The following is a 15,897-nucleotide window of genomic DNA, read 5'->3' as shown; positions in this document are numbered from 1 at the left end:
TTTTAACATATAGATAAGAAGAACACCAATTAGAAATTGCTTCGGGATTGTAATTTAAAAAGAAAAGAAACAAGTTGTGGTATAATGATTCTGCTAGGCATTAACTTTTTCTATTCTATCATCTACTCTAGTATTCTTATTCCCAAAGTATACAGTTTGAGTACATCGCATCTCAATCTCAAAAGCGGCTGTCAAGGGTTGAAGGCTATAGTTTTTGGAAGGGAAGGGTTTGATTCCTCATTGGGCTAGGCAAAGGGGTGTTAGGCGGAGGTTTATTAAATATGGAAGTAGTTAGGACTTGGTGCAAGGTTAAGTACTCTAAGACTTCAGGGGGTTGATTTTTTGTTACTGATGAAGTAATGCAATCATAAAGATAGACTGACAAAAGGGCTAATAAAAAAGAATGAAAGAAAACAACTAGGTCAGTGCCAAGTACAGGCGCCAAGTTAGCTAAGGAGCATGAGGAAATGGCTATTTAGTATGTGATCCATGGAGAAAAGTTTTGAGCTACTTTCGGCTGAGTACATTTATTTACTCAGGATGTGGCTCCCCTTTACATTCTAAATTTGGAATGAGTGTAAGCGACCTTCAAAATTTTAATATAGTTTTTCATTTTAGGGTCTGTTAGCTTCGAAAACCTGAGGCAACAGAGAGGTCCTTTTACTGTTATTTCTTTGTTATGCTTTTAAATAGTAAGCTATGGGTCAAAACTTTCTGACCTCCAACGTTCATCTGCAACGAGATAACAACTCGCTAGCTGTACCATTTATCTTCCGAAGTACAGTTGTAGTTCCCTGACAACTTAAGTTGCTTGGGTGGGAAAATGACACATGATCATATTAACAAATCTAAGTTAGGTACTACGTTATTCGTAGGATATATTTAACTAAGAAAAGCTTAAAGAAAGTAGAAAGCTTTACAGCATATGACAAGGTTTTCGTGGATAACACAAGCCCCTCAATTAAGGATAAAATGACTTTTTAAACAGCACTTCTACACAAAAAAAAAAAAAAAAAATTCAATCAGGCATCTTCAAGATAGTAGTGCCAGGTTATTGGTTTAATTGATGTTGTCATGTCAGCTTAAGTTTAGTAAAACGTAATCTTTATTGGCATTAGTTGTGATTATTTAATTAGGGCCCATCTGATGTAGCTATAGTTTACAAAAATCCAAGAAGAAAAATGAACTAACCGATAGATATGTAAGATGAAATAACAAAAATTCTATGCAGATGCTATCTTAATTAGCATCGGTCTCCTTGTGGTATTTCACTAGTTTGTAGAGAAATATAAAAGCGATCATAATGCCAAGCAAAATTTTAAATCATTGACAATAAACTCAGCTTTTATTGTATCTGAATGGTTAGGTAATGGTCCCAAATGACTCTTAAAGTGCATCCTAAGATAAGATCTCTGGGTGCTTCTGTATTGTTGCTTCAAAAGATATTGTGGTCCCTGAACAATTGCTTTTTTTTGGAGCAGAAGAAAGCACGAGATTATATGAGAAAAATTAGAGGTGGTTCCATCGCTTGTAATATGGGCCACCATGAAGCAAAACAGTTTGCTCATTTTTAATTCAATGATTAGAGTTTTGGATAATCAAGGTTAGGAAGATGGTAGCTAGAATATATCCTAATTAATTATAAGCAACTTGGGGTTTGAAGTCAAATAATTAGTTGGAATAGAAGCTCTTTGTTCTTTCTTGGCCCTCAACGACTCGTTATAGGCAATCGTAGTACGTAGAACCGATGGTTGCAAAATTATTTCCTACAACTTGTCCGTTCTTTTGCATGTTCAAGGGGAGATGCTCGCCTTGGTCATGTTTCCAAATTAGTTTGAAGTAACAAAACAAAAGAGACAACAGCTACAGATTATTTTGAGCTCAGTTTTTTTTGTTTCAAAAGCAAAGACCCGTTCATAAATTGACCTATGAAACTAGTCTAAATATTTTTTTTTTTCTGGAACTAATGTTTTAACTAATGGATGTTGGGTATCACTCTCCCTTTGCTTTTCGTTGGCAGCTTGCAAGTTAACCAATAAACCATGATGAAGCTTATCAACATTTGAAGAGCTTAAACTTGCAGCCTCAGGTCGCCACAAATCAAATAACTCTCCACTGGCTGAGAATTGATGCAAGAAAATGGAAATCGTCAGTTAGTCTACCGTGGACGAAAATTGTATGTGCTTGTCTTTGCCATTGCGTTAGCATACATAGGATATATGCCAAAATCTTGCATAGATCGGTAGTAGAGCTGGATTTGGGAGCAAGCTAAGTTGCTTAAATTTTAGATAACGTATAACCACAACACTTAATTCGAACCAATCTTATCTAACCGAGCAAGATACAATACACCTAGAAGTAGCCAATTGAATATAAGAATAGGATGAAAATTTGACACCTAATATGATCTAGGTATCAATTATATTATAGCTTTATAGGTCAAGTCCAGTCCAAAGAGATGCCCATCCATATAGAAAAGAATGAAGGCAACAGTCACTATATCATGAGGTGTAGCAAAGTTTCTCACTCCAAAGCAAGCCAAACAAACGAAAACAACATGTGAACTCTATGTCTCATCCTTTTCATTACACCAAACTCAAAAAGAAACAAGCTTGAAGTAGGAAAAGTCATGACAAATGTAAATCATTACTAAATGCCTAGGTTTAACAAGGATTTTTTTTCTTTTTTAACATCGAATATAGTGCACACAAGTCTCTCTATATAGATAGACTATACTTCTCTCAAGAGGAGAGGGTAGCTGCTCTCAATTCTAAAAACAATAATAAGATGTCCAAATCGAATATTCACAATGTTAATTATAATATATATCATTGAAAATGCATGGAGACCAAAAAATATGTATTTTCTAACCTATGTATCAAGTAGATGTAAAAATAAATGGTTAAAATGATACAAGGTCATGTTTCGCATGATCTGAGCATTGAAATCAATTAATTTTTGTTTCACACATGCTTGATGATATGAATATCATCATAATTAAGGTAGATTTGATTTAAATATTTTATCATGTATTTTAGCATATTAGCACAATAAGAACTGTTCATTTTTGTATCCATATAACATATAGTTTGGAGACCACCAACATGTGTAATTTTTTTTTTATTTTTAAGCATTTTTAATAATATGGATCTTTAATTTACGTGCTCTATTATTAATTTTAAAATGGAGAAAAGTACATACTTATTCTTTATAAGAGGAATATAGTCCATCTCCTATATATAAAAAAATAGATTGCCTATCCTTCTATTTAAAGAAGAGTATCCATTTTTTTTAATTTCAAAATCAATAATGGAGCATTCAAATCAAAAACAGTTGATCAAGATCTATACTACTAAAAATCTATAGAAATCAAAAATTGTAAATTTTAGCGGTGATCTTTTACCTATGTACAAGTGGTACAAATTTAAACTGTTAAGATATTATTAGACCTTGTTTTAGTACAATATCTAAGCATTAAAATTTATTATATTTAGTATGATACTTGTAAATAAATTAATAATATGGATCGTCAAGTTAAATGCTTTGTCATGTATTTTAGCAGACTAGTATTATTTTTGTATCAATATGATGCATAGGTTAGAAACTACTAAAATATATGATTCTTTGTCTCCAGATAATTGTAATAATACAAATCAAGATCTGAAAGTTCGATTTGGATGCTTTGTAATTGATGTTGCAATCGAGAGGATATATTCTATCCTCTCTCTATATATATGAACATATATATTTGTATGTAAGTATGCGTATGTGAATTGGACTCCATCCTTTGTGTTAACTCTTGACAAAAGAAGTTAATATTTTTTTAATGATTTGAAAAACCAATGTTCAGGAGGCAAAATGGATCGTCCTATTTCAGTATGGAGCCACCCAATTCCAGCCGAGCAGACCTCAGAGCCGAGCAAGTCAGACCTCGGTCCTGCCAAGGGCCAGGCCAATCTCAGCCTGCCAAAGGTCGAGCCGACCTCGACCAGAGGCCAAGCCGACCTCAGCTTGCCGAAGGCCGAGCCAACCTCGCCAAGCACATGCCGCGGCCTCCAAGCCTGCTCGACCTTGCCCGCAGCTGCACCTGCGCGCCCGCCCACACCCACACATGTGGCCAAACATTCCAACCTGGCCAGCTCCTTTCTACGAACCATTGCTTGCTAGTCACGCCATGACATGCCAATCAAGAATCATGCTTTGCTGCCCCAGCCATGCTTGCTGTCAAGGGCCATACCCTGCCACACTTGTCAAAGGCCATACCTTGCCACACCTGCCAACACACGCCGTCTCCAGCTATTGGCCAGCTAATCACAGCTCAGCTCGAGATTTCAGGTAACGACCGTCACCCTCACCCTATAAAAAGAAGGTAGGAAAAGACCCTCGGTAAGCTTTTACAGGCTGTTATAAGTTATTACAAGCATTCTTAAGCGACAAGAGGCCATCAAAAGCACTAAGAAACCCCTAAAAAGGTCCGGCTAACTTAGCCATCGGAGGGTCTTTGCCATAATCTCCGGCTAAGGCTTTGTGCAGGTACCCTGGAGCGTAGGAGGTGGCCCTCTTTCTCCGTCCCAGCCGGCGTCTTCTCGGAGGTACCCCGGAGCACCGAAGGTGGCCCTCTTTCTCCATCCCCGGCCGATGTCTTCTTGGCTTCCTCAAGCCAGATTTCAGCCACAACACAATTGTACTAGTACAATAAAATATACGACAAAACATATAAATTAAAAATCTACTTTATAGATCGTGATTTATATATCTTAAAATATGGGTAGATTTAAATTCATCAGACTTTGATTATTAAATCATAGTAAAATATAGTATCATGCTATTAAACCATACATCTAAATATGAATTTTGATTTAGATATTTTTCTGTAATGTAAGTCATATTGAGTAGCTTGGATTTTGAATTTGAATACTCAACCAATGATTTTAAAACGCTAACTTCTTTTTGAAGGAGTTAATCAAAAAGCATGTAATTCAACTATACATAAACATGATTGGATGGGATTCAAGGACATGGGAAATGTGATGAATACTCTTCTTTTTTCCATATACTTCTGAGTGCCTAAATGATCGACAAAATGGAATTTGGTCGCTACAAAGGGGAGTCTGTAGAAAATTCTTCTAAATTAATACCAACTGACTTTTCTTTCATGCCAATCTATATTCTTCCTTCCGTTCTCTTTTTCCTCTTGAATCCATTCATCATCGTACCACACCGTAAATGCCTCCAGGCTAACCCTTTTTTCTAAAAAAAGAAAATTTTGTTTTACTCCATTTAATTATGGATATAGCAGTATAAACTAGCCAAATACGAGCAAGCAAAGGCTAGCTCAAACTGGATTTCGTTTAATAGAGACCCAAATCAGAGTTATTCGTAAATAGTTCTTTTAAGAGGTATTAGAAAAATTTTAAATCTCTCAAAAGTTTCATTTAGATTTTTTCAGATGCCTATCCTATTAATATTTTATTCCCATAAACAAAATATTTTTATTTAATTCTTGTAAAATGATAATTAAAAAAATAAGATATGATTTGTATTGATTATTTATATATTTATATTTCAGGTTTAATCTAGCCAATCTCAAGCTCTAGCATGACTTGTTTGCTACAAGTGAGAGCCAAAATTCAGGAAAAAAAAATGATTTGTGATTACTTCTCTTGCTTGGCAACCTTATATGCATCATGAAGCTTTTATCCATATAATAATAAAAAAATTTAGGGTAAAATGTTGAAATTTTTTTGTCTAAAAACTACTATATCTTTATTTTATAAAAATATTATAAAAAATAATATATTAGAATAAAATTAAAAAAATAAAAAGAGCTTGCCTGGATCGAGATATATGATATATATTGCCCTAAGAACGTGATTCGCTCCTTACGTGTAGGTCTGTGACGATTCCGTCCCCGAGGTACAATAATTCGGTTTAGCTCGATCCTTCTCTAACGAGCATGATTGCTGGAGGAGCTTGATCTGACCGAATCCTTCATATGCCTAGATTAAAAAAAAAAAAATCAAAAAAAAAGCTTAGAAAAAAGAAAAGAATAAAAGAGAGAAGAATTCTATCTCGTCTCAAAAACAAAGAAATAGTAATGCGGAATGAGTAATCTAAAATACTGGACCCAAAGCCTATTATAAACTGTCTGATGACCGATAAGATGCGATATTTCAGAAGCATCTCATTCCTACAAAAATCCAAACTAACGTTCTTTTCAGAAGAGTACGACTCTTCTGGAAAAAAGCGTATGAAAAAAAATGATAAGAATTTTAAAATTTTTAAACTATCTAAAATTTAAAAAATAAAAATAATTTATTTATTTATTTGAATTTTTTTTAAGTTAAAACTCTAGCAAAAATCACATTTGTTGTTTAACTCAATGTTTATAGAAATATCACCAATGAGAGAGACTCTTGCTATTGCTTTATATATAAATCTTTTTATGATGATTTCTACTTTATATATTCCTTGCTCAAATATGTAAAGATGCAGGTGTCCCATACTACGTACTCGGCGCGCGAAGGGGGCTTGGCTTCTCTTCTCTATGCAGCATCCCGTTTTGCTGAGACTGAAGTTTCTACCATCAGGTCTCTCTCGCCATTGCTTTCAACGCCCCGTCAGTCCAATCGGGAAACAGCACCCAAGGAGGACAACCAAGATGCCCTGTACCAGTAGTGCATCGGTGGGTTAAAAAATGGTCCCACTTGGGTTTAAAATGCTAGAAATCTCTCTCCTTGCATTATTTTGGAGCAGGCACGGCGCCGTGAGGCGTCAGTCCATGAACGGGCAAAAAGCGCCGCGGTCTCCATTCAGAGCACCATGGGGCTGTGGGTCACGGGTCGTCAGTAGATTTCCCTTTGTTTACTTTTCTCGGCAGAAGCCCCCCTTCATCGCGCGCGGTCCCATTTCCTTTTCTCTTAAATTCCTTTTTTTAATAAAAGAATTTTAGAATTTAAAATTTAAATACAAGCAAATTATATTTTTGCTCGGCGTTTTTTATGATATATTCTCGGCATTAGTCAGGCGGGAAATGGCTTCAAAGATGGCATTTGTAATGGTTTAGCATAAATTAGATCTATTTGAAAATAAATATTATTAATTCAATGATTATTTTAAAAAGATATCTTACTTATACTGCTGCTCATTCAATGGAAAAATAAATAATTTTTTTCAAGCCAGATTTAAATAAAAGATACTTTATCGAGATACAAAGAAAAAATGTAAAAAAAAAAATTATTATTAAATATGCCGAAGGATTAGGTTACAAATTGGCCAGACAGCACCTGACCCAATGAGATTCAAAATTTTTCCTCCAACTCTTTTGAGTTCATCAAATCAAGCCACATCTAAACTAGCACCTCTTTATTTATCCAAGCAACTCCATCTTCTACCGCCTGCTCGCTCTTGTTTTAGCAACACAACCAGCTTATGCTCATGCTCATAATGTGATTGCCAAAATTACATAAATTAAATAGATGTAATCATCGAATACAAAAGGAAATGCTAACACTTTAAGATTACTCAAGAAAATGATGATAGGGATGGTGCCCCCCGGTCTCTCCGGTACGTTTAAGTCTCTAAGAAACGCCGAATCAGTGGGTCACAAACCCGCTAGAAGCCTAACGCTCCTGAGTACACCCCCATCTCGGCTGGGATCATTGGGACCGCCAATTCCACGGCACAAATCTCTGTGGGGCCCTTTTGACGGATTACAGTAGCTAATCACCAAGTCAGGCCGTCCAAATGATGACGAGCCGCTTCAATGTTCGCAGTTGGGTCTGAAACATTGGGTCCATCAGCCATCATCCCTGAACAATTAATGCACGGATCACGCAGCGCCGTGGTCCCGTGGACCATATCACATGGACGGATGGACCGAGAGCCGGACGTCGTGATCAGAAGAAAGTGCCTCTTTGATGGATCATCACGGCTGTCCGTTGGAAATGGAGCTCTCACGAGAAACATGCTCCGTGTAATGGGACCCCGGCGGGCGGAAGACCTGCATTTGGTCCCAAAACTTGATTGAAATGGTCCCTTCCCTCTAAGTACCACACAGTTTCCAAGGTAAAGACTGGCTGGAAATCTAGTAATTTCAGCTCACACCAATCCAATTCCAAGGAATTCAAGTCAGGGCAACAAGTGGATCAAATTGGTTCTCCATTAAGGGTGGCAATGGGATGGGTCGGATATATCAATCCGAATCTGATTTTTTTTATTAAGTGGGTCAAAAATCTAAATTTGAATGTGATCATTTTATTAAATAGGTAACCTGATCATATCTACAATGGGTTGGATTATTACTATCTCTATTCTGGATGCAGTTTGACCCGATGGATTCTCCTTTTAAGGTCAGGTCTTGATCATTGCCAAGCAATAGTCCCTCTCATGTTCATGTGTATGTATCGCTCCTCCAGTGCCATCTTCTTTCTTCGATTTAAGGTGTTAGATCAGGTACTTAAATTAATGTTTTAGGGTCCGAAGAGCTCGGTTGCGGATCAATTGGCTAAGCTAAAGGTAATTCTGCAAGGTTCATACCAACCCAATTGGAATAATGGTCTTGCTTTGCTACCAACGGACAACCTCAGGATGGAATTCATGCCTGGCTGACCCACTTGGGTCCATGGAGCTTTAATTTTTTTGGCTTTAATTGCAGCTTTTACGAGAATCCAGCACTTCCGACACCGAAATAGTCTTTAAATCTCTCTCGACCTCTCCCCTAAGAAATAGATGAGGGATATAAGTGGCGCTTAGGAGAGTACCCGACTGTTAAGAGCTTCCGCCCAGAAATAAGAGTATATTTTGCTCCAGTGTTGCTCATCAATATTTTTCTTTAACGCAGAGTCAGATGGTGCAGTCGGCCAGACCCTGACCACCACCTGATTTGTAGCAAAGAGAACAGATAGAAGTGCCATTTGAAGGACTGGCAAGTGCTGTTTTCGAAGGTTTAACAAAGTCATGGTTGATGAGAGGAGGATCAGGTGTACGATGTTTCTACATTACGAGCTGATAGAATGATCTTGGAGAGTGACTCCAGGATGGTGGTATCATGGTTGTCCACCGACTCAGATCACCCTGAGGTCCAACTTCCCTTGCCGACCAGGGGGACTCATCGATCGATTCACTTGTTGCCCGATCAAGCATGCATATAAGAAGAGTAGCAGTACGGTTGATTGAATGGCATCTTAGAGCACACTCGCAAAATAGTATGGGTGTCCATATCGGAGCTACCTTAGCACCATCATGATTTGATTATGCCGAATGCTTACGGTATTTGTACTTAGGCTTTATAATATAACTATCTTAACAAAAATAATAATAATAATAAGATTTGGTTATGCGCAAAAAAATTTTCCATGAGATATATAATTAGATTTAACTAGTAATATGACGGGAAACTTACTTATCCTTGGTTTGAAATAGGTTATGCCTGATGAGTTAAAGTGCCATCATATTTGATTAAATTTCTCATTGCTTACGTAATTGGCAAATGGATGCTCGCATTTTCTTGGTGGACGCCTCCGGTTTCTCTTCCTTTTACCCTCCCTTGGTTGCTTGAAATAAAAAATAAAAAAAAGATATAGGAAGTCTGAAGGATATCTTTACTAGAAATAGGAGAAATTAAAACATCAAATCTTATCTCTCGATGGATGGGCTACAATTCTAACCTCTCAAGAACCAATCATATGGGAAAACAAAAATATTTCTACATAACAAAACCATACCCAAATCATTCCCTGCAGCTTTGTAGCTCAACCAAACACATGGAAATTTCTCAGTTCTCTCTCTTCTTTGCTGCTGTCGACTTTAATGCATGACGGTAGGAAAAAGAGGGAGAAAGTGAGAAGAGAGAGGAGAGAGGAGAAAAAAAAGAGAAAGGGGGAGGAAGAGAGCTAGGCTTCATACCTAGCTCTTGCTCTTGGCTTCACACCAGGACAGAAAGAAAGAAACTCAATTTTCATTCATCATAGCATAATCCTAAACAATGTACAGACTCATATATATATATATATATATATAGAGTCAAAAAATAACAAAAAGATTTTTAAAAAAAATAATTTCATAAAAATTCTAAAATGATAATATGCAAACAAGCCCAATCAATATAAAATAAAACTAAAATAAATCAATTCAGTCACAACGAAAGTGGCTAAACCGCCCTCCTGCGACGACCATGGCCTCGCATAACAGACGGTCCAGTACTGGTGTCCGCATGTTCTTTTCGGGGAGAAGCAACATCTGGATTGAGAGAGTGTGACAATTAATGATATGCTGAGCTTAGGAATATGCAGCATAATAATAGAGATGGGTCAAAGTATCCGTCGAGCAGCATTAATGATCCAACAGATGATCGCTTTGGGCATGGGAAAAAACCACATGACTTGGTCGGGCAACCGTTCACTTCGATGTAAACTGATGAACAACATATTTTCAAATCCAAGTGGCCATCAAATAATTAAACATAAATCCACGACTCCTAGTTGATGCATTCTGAAGGCTCGTTTAGCTCCAAATGTTAGTCACAGAGACCACGAGAAAACGTTTGGTTCACTATAAATGTGGCTAACAAATAATAGTCAACTGGAGTAAACTAGGATGGATCACCTAGTTCAACCCACCAATTGGTCCTTCTCAGATTTCACCTACTGCTAGGTGGATTAAATAGTGGCAAATTAGCAATCATGGCAAGAAAAGCAACAACTGTCCACTCTTTCATAGGCACAAATGCAAAGGAGAATACTTTGGATGCCTAATAATAATATCCACACTCAACCAACCACCCCCTAAGTTCCTACCTTACTGGATGAAACTGATTCCATTCGAGCTACACTAGGTTGATGTCAAATCTTCCAAGTGAATACTCCCATGGAGAGCGCAAAGATCTGCAATCTATGGGAAGAAGAATTACGGCTTCCGGGAGCAGTCTAATATTGGATGATCCTGAAAAAAAACACTAACTACAGGGCCGCAGATCTACAAGGTGACTAAGAAGACCTAATCTCCTAGTTACAGTTTATCATTTTTTTGCTAGAAGTTACAATTTATCATTTAATGAAATAAGTCGGCATACCTAATAAAATCCCTTCAGAAAAAGCTAAAGCAGCATTGGGATATAGCGGCAGATATCTATGGGTTGAACAGGGTCAACAACATCCAGCTGATACTTTGGCTCATCGACAGTGAATCTGTCAACAACTCAGACAGAAAGTACTGCCTATTAGATCATCAATAAATATTTTTTTCGTGCTTGATTTGATAGATTCTGGTTATATTTCAGTTTTCTACTCAGAGTAGCTACAGGACTACAAAATCAAAAGGTTGAGAATCATATATTTGACTGTTTGTTAACATCATATGGTGGTTCTATAAAACAGCTCCATGTTTCTTAAGCAAAGATGTAATGAATAATATTATCAGAATTGAGTTTTCACTCCTTAATGAATACATGCAAGGAGCTTAAAATCGAGTAATAAATATGAAGATATTTAAAGAGAAGAACCATGGAAGCTCTGATGCGGGACAGCTAATTTAGAGAAGAAATTAAGAAGGGGAAGGAGGAGGGAGGAGTCTGGAGTCCACCAGATGCCAAAGCAAAAGTCCTTTTTTAATCCAAAATATTCTGCCCAACAGTAGATAAGGGGGTGCCATATATAGCCCCAATACAACTACCCATGATCCCCACAAATGAGATCATGTAACTACCCATGATCCAACGACATCATGGGCCACTACACTAGCTAAATACAATCAAACAAGCCAGCAACTAATAAAATACGAAAATACATAAGAAATAAATGAAAATACGCATGAAAATAAAACTAGGGTGGTCAAAGTGCTATGCACGCCGGCGACGCCTGTATACATGCTGGAAACGGTGGTTTGTGTCCCCACCAACTCCCCTCAGCGGAGAAGAGTTCGCCTCTGGCGAAACGGATGTCTGGTAATGCTCCAACAGGTCTGAAGCAAGTCGCTGAAGCTCATCTCTGCTAATCCAAGTATCATCTGACGGAGGGCTTTGCCTCTGTGCCAACGCCCTGATCCTGTCAGTCTATTTCCTTCCTGACTCCCTCTCGGTACACCAGTAGCCGTCCTAATCCCCAAAGACCTGGTGTATGGACAGGCTGCCCCTGCTTCGTATGCCGCACGAGTTCTTCACGGAAGACTTTGCACCACGGACGCCGGAGCATGATGAGTGCCGACGACCAGCGCGCAGTGTGAAGAAGAGGAAGAGTCTTACGTCTCTGTTCACCTCCCTCTCGATCGGCTATCACCAGAAGGAGCAAGGAGAAATTTCTTCTCCTCTGATCTCTCCAACCAGTCAGGGGGTTTGTAACCAATTGCCATCCACTGCAGCAGGTCACAGGGACCACTTGACAACCGTAGCCGCAGAGCCCGGTACCACCTCCCGAAACCGCCGGGAGGTTGCAGAAACACCAGTTAACGGGTAAGTCCCTCACCCGTTACCAGTTCATTAGCCAGATCCGCCCCAGAAAAAAAAAAAAAAAAAAGGGTCACATGACTCTCACGTGAGCCTCGCACGTGATTTCACACGTGACCGCCCCAGATGCAGCACGTGACTTGCACGTGCTGTTCAAGCAAAAAAAAAAAAAAAAAAAAAGAGAAAAAAAAAGAAAGATACCAGATCGTACCTGTTGCTCGACGGAGAAGAACCCTAGATCTAGGGTTCCGCCACCACTGCCGCCGTCGACGCTTCGCTGCCACGCCTCCACCGCCACTGTCGCCGCTCCCTGTTGCTGCCGCCGAGCCGCCTCTCCCTTCCGCAGCCAGGTCCTTCTCGCTCGCTGCCGCTGCTTTCCTCTGCGACCACGCACCGCTGCTTCAATCACACCGCCACCCTCCCCTTTCCCCCTCTTTCATCTTCTCCGTTTCCTCAACCCTCGAGTTCTCCCATTTTTTCTCCCTTTCATCTCACCAAGACCCCTTCTTCTTCTGTGCCGCCACCTCCGAGTTCCGCTGCCGACTCCATCCTCCGCCTTCGCCGACCCCCTCGCTCCCCAGAACGAGGGATCCACCCTCCGACATCGCTCCTTCCCTTTCCGACTCACCCGGTGTCTCCCTCAACTCCCCTCCCGATCACACAGAGGGATCCGAAGGACCGAAGCCATCCAGAAGCTTCGGGTCCCTTCTACTGCATTCGGGCGAGTGGGCCGGTTCAGCGCCTTGCGGGCCCAGCTAATCTTTCGGGTGAGTGGGCCGGTTCAGCGTCTTGCGGACCCAGCTAATCCTCTGGCCCAGTATCTTGCGGGCCCAGCTTTCAAGCCCTGCACCTGGATCCAGACCCTGCCGTGAGTTGGACTTCTACAACGACGCTGCAGTCAGCCATCTTGAGGATGATAGTGTTATTTTGATGATTAACAAGCAATTATCTAGAGTATGCTATAAGTTAAATTGATACTTCATTTATAAGTTCATTACTCTCAGTATATTTGGTTAATTGAAAATAGATACATGACCTTGTTCATTTGAATGAATCTAACCTTGAGATGCAGCAAAGTGTGGAATGAGTCGACCCAAAGGATGATTAGGTCGACCCCGGCACATCAAGAAATCATTTGGCACACTTCTGCAAAAATGGCACAGATGAACAGTGAGTTGGGTCGACCCAAGGAAAACATGAGTCGACCCAAACATCAAGATCCTCAAACAACTCAGAAAATGGTTCTCTGGATTTACTGAGAGGGTCGACCCAAGAAGAAGTTGAGTCGACCCAAGTAAGCCTTGAGTCGACCCAAAGAAAGGTTGAGTCGACCCAAATGAAGAAAGGCTGAAATTCAAGATTCTGAATTTTCTGAAAGTTGGGTCGACCCAAGAAAAGTTTGAGCTGACCCAAGGTTGGGTCGACCCAAGAAAAGTTTGAGCTGACCCAAGGGAAGGAAGGCTGAATTTCAAGTTTCTGTGTTTTCTGAGAGGGTCGACCCAAGGAATGTTTGAGTCGACCCAAGTGAAGGTTGGGTCGACCCAAGGACAGGTTGAGCCGACCCAAACACGGGCTGAACATAACGGCTAGTTGTGCAGAAATGCTTTTTGGACTCCCAACGGCTATAAACGGCTAGTTTCTTCAATCCAACGGTCAGAAAGGACTATTTGGAGGTTGGAAAAGTATTTAAGAAGGAGTATTCATTAGAGGAAGCAAGCTTTGGGAAAATACATCAAGTGCATTCAAGAGAGAACCCTAGCAAGGCAAGCTTCATCCAAGTGCTTCATTCAAGAATCAAAAGAAAGTGGTTGAGCAGATTCAAAGAGTCATCAAGAGCTCCATCCACCCTTGAAGAGTGAAGCATCCTTGACAAAGAAGAGAGAAGTCACATCAAGCGATAAATATTCTCTAAACTCTTCTTTGTAGATTATATTGTTATATTTGCTCATCTAGGAGTTTAAATCTTCTTCCTTTGTTTATTAAACTACTTGTAAAGGTTGGTTGGTTAGCCCGCAAAACCAACGGAATAGGTTGATTGGTGAACCCGGAAAACCAATTGTAAAGGTTCGTTGGTAAGCCCGTAAAACCAACATAGGTTGTTGGTAAGCCCGTAAAACCAACGTAGGTTGTTGGTGAACCCGTAAAACCAATTGTATAGGTTCGTTGGTGAGCCCGTAAAACCAACATAGGTTTTTGGTGAACCCGGAAAACCAAAGTGTATAGGTTCGTTGGTGAGCCCGTAAAACCAACATAGGTTTTTGGATTGTGAGCCCGGAAAACAATTCAACTGTAATCCGCGGGATTATAGTGAATTCCCAAGGGGACGCTTGGGGAGTGGACGTAGGTGCTAAGGAGAGCACCGAACCACTATATATTGTTGTGTTTGTGTTGTGCTTGTGCTTACGTTTATTCTTGCATCATCTTCTATCTTTGCACTAGTTTAAATCATTCAAATAGTTTAAGGAAGCATCCACCGCACTTAATTAAGAAAACGTTTAAAGCACCAAAATTTAGAAGAAACCAATTCACCCCCCCTCTTGGCTTGTCACCTTGGGCAACAAGTGGTATCAGAGCAAGGTGCTCTAATAGTACTCATTGATCTCACAATCAAGAGTTAAAGATCATGACAACCCAAGTGGGATGTTCTATGAGTGAGGGACAATTAATTGATAGACCTCCACTATTTGATGGTATAAACTACACATATTGGAAAGCACGCATGCGCATTTTCATTCAAGCACATGACTACGATTTATGGAGTATCATAGTCAATGGGCTACACACAAACACTAATCATGATAAAGAAAGGGCTCAGCAAAATGCAAAAGCCATGAATATTCTATTTTGTGCATTAGATGATAGTGAATTTAATTACATATCTTCTTGCATAACTGCTAAAGACATATGGAATATGCTTGAGGTTAAATATGAAAGCACTAACATTTTTAGCAAATCAAAAATTAGCTTTGAAGAAGATGAGAGGCAAGCAGATATTGAAAACCTATGCCTTGTGGCACACAAGAACGAGGTATGTGTTGAAACACAAAGTGTCTCCTCTTCTGAATATGAAGTATATGATAAAACTGAAGATGATTTTACACTTAATGAGTTACATGATGCATTTCTTGATCTAATGAAAGAACATAAGAAACTCATTTGTAAAAATAAGAACCTGAAGAATGAAAAGAAAATCCTAGTAAATGAAAAAATGAAACTGTCTAATCATTATGAAACACTAATTAAGAAACATACTAATGAAACTAAAATCTTAATTGAGAAAAATAAAGAACTAAATCAGAAAAACCAACTTCTCACTGAAAGCTATGATAAACTTAAGAAAAATAACAAATTGCTTTCAAAAGACAATGAAAGGTTAACTAAAGAAGTTAACAAATTTAAGCCTATAGTTAAAAAATTTACTATTAGCTCTGAAAAGCTGAACTTAATGATAAATAATC

Source organism: Phoenix dactylifera, unplaced genomic scaffold (genome assembly GCF_009389715.1).
Source record: "Phoenix dactylifera cultivar Barhee BC4 unplaced genomic scaffold, palm_55x_up_171113_PBpolish2nd_filt_p 000877F, whole genome shotgun sequence".
Taxonomy (NCBI): Eukaryota; Viridiplantae; Streptophyta; class Magnoliopsida; order Arecales; family Arecaceae; genus Phoenix; species Phoenix dactylifera.
This window is presented reverse-complemented; position numbering follows the sequence as displayed.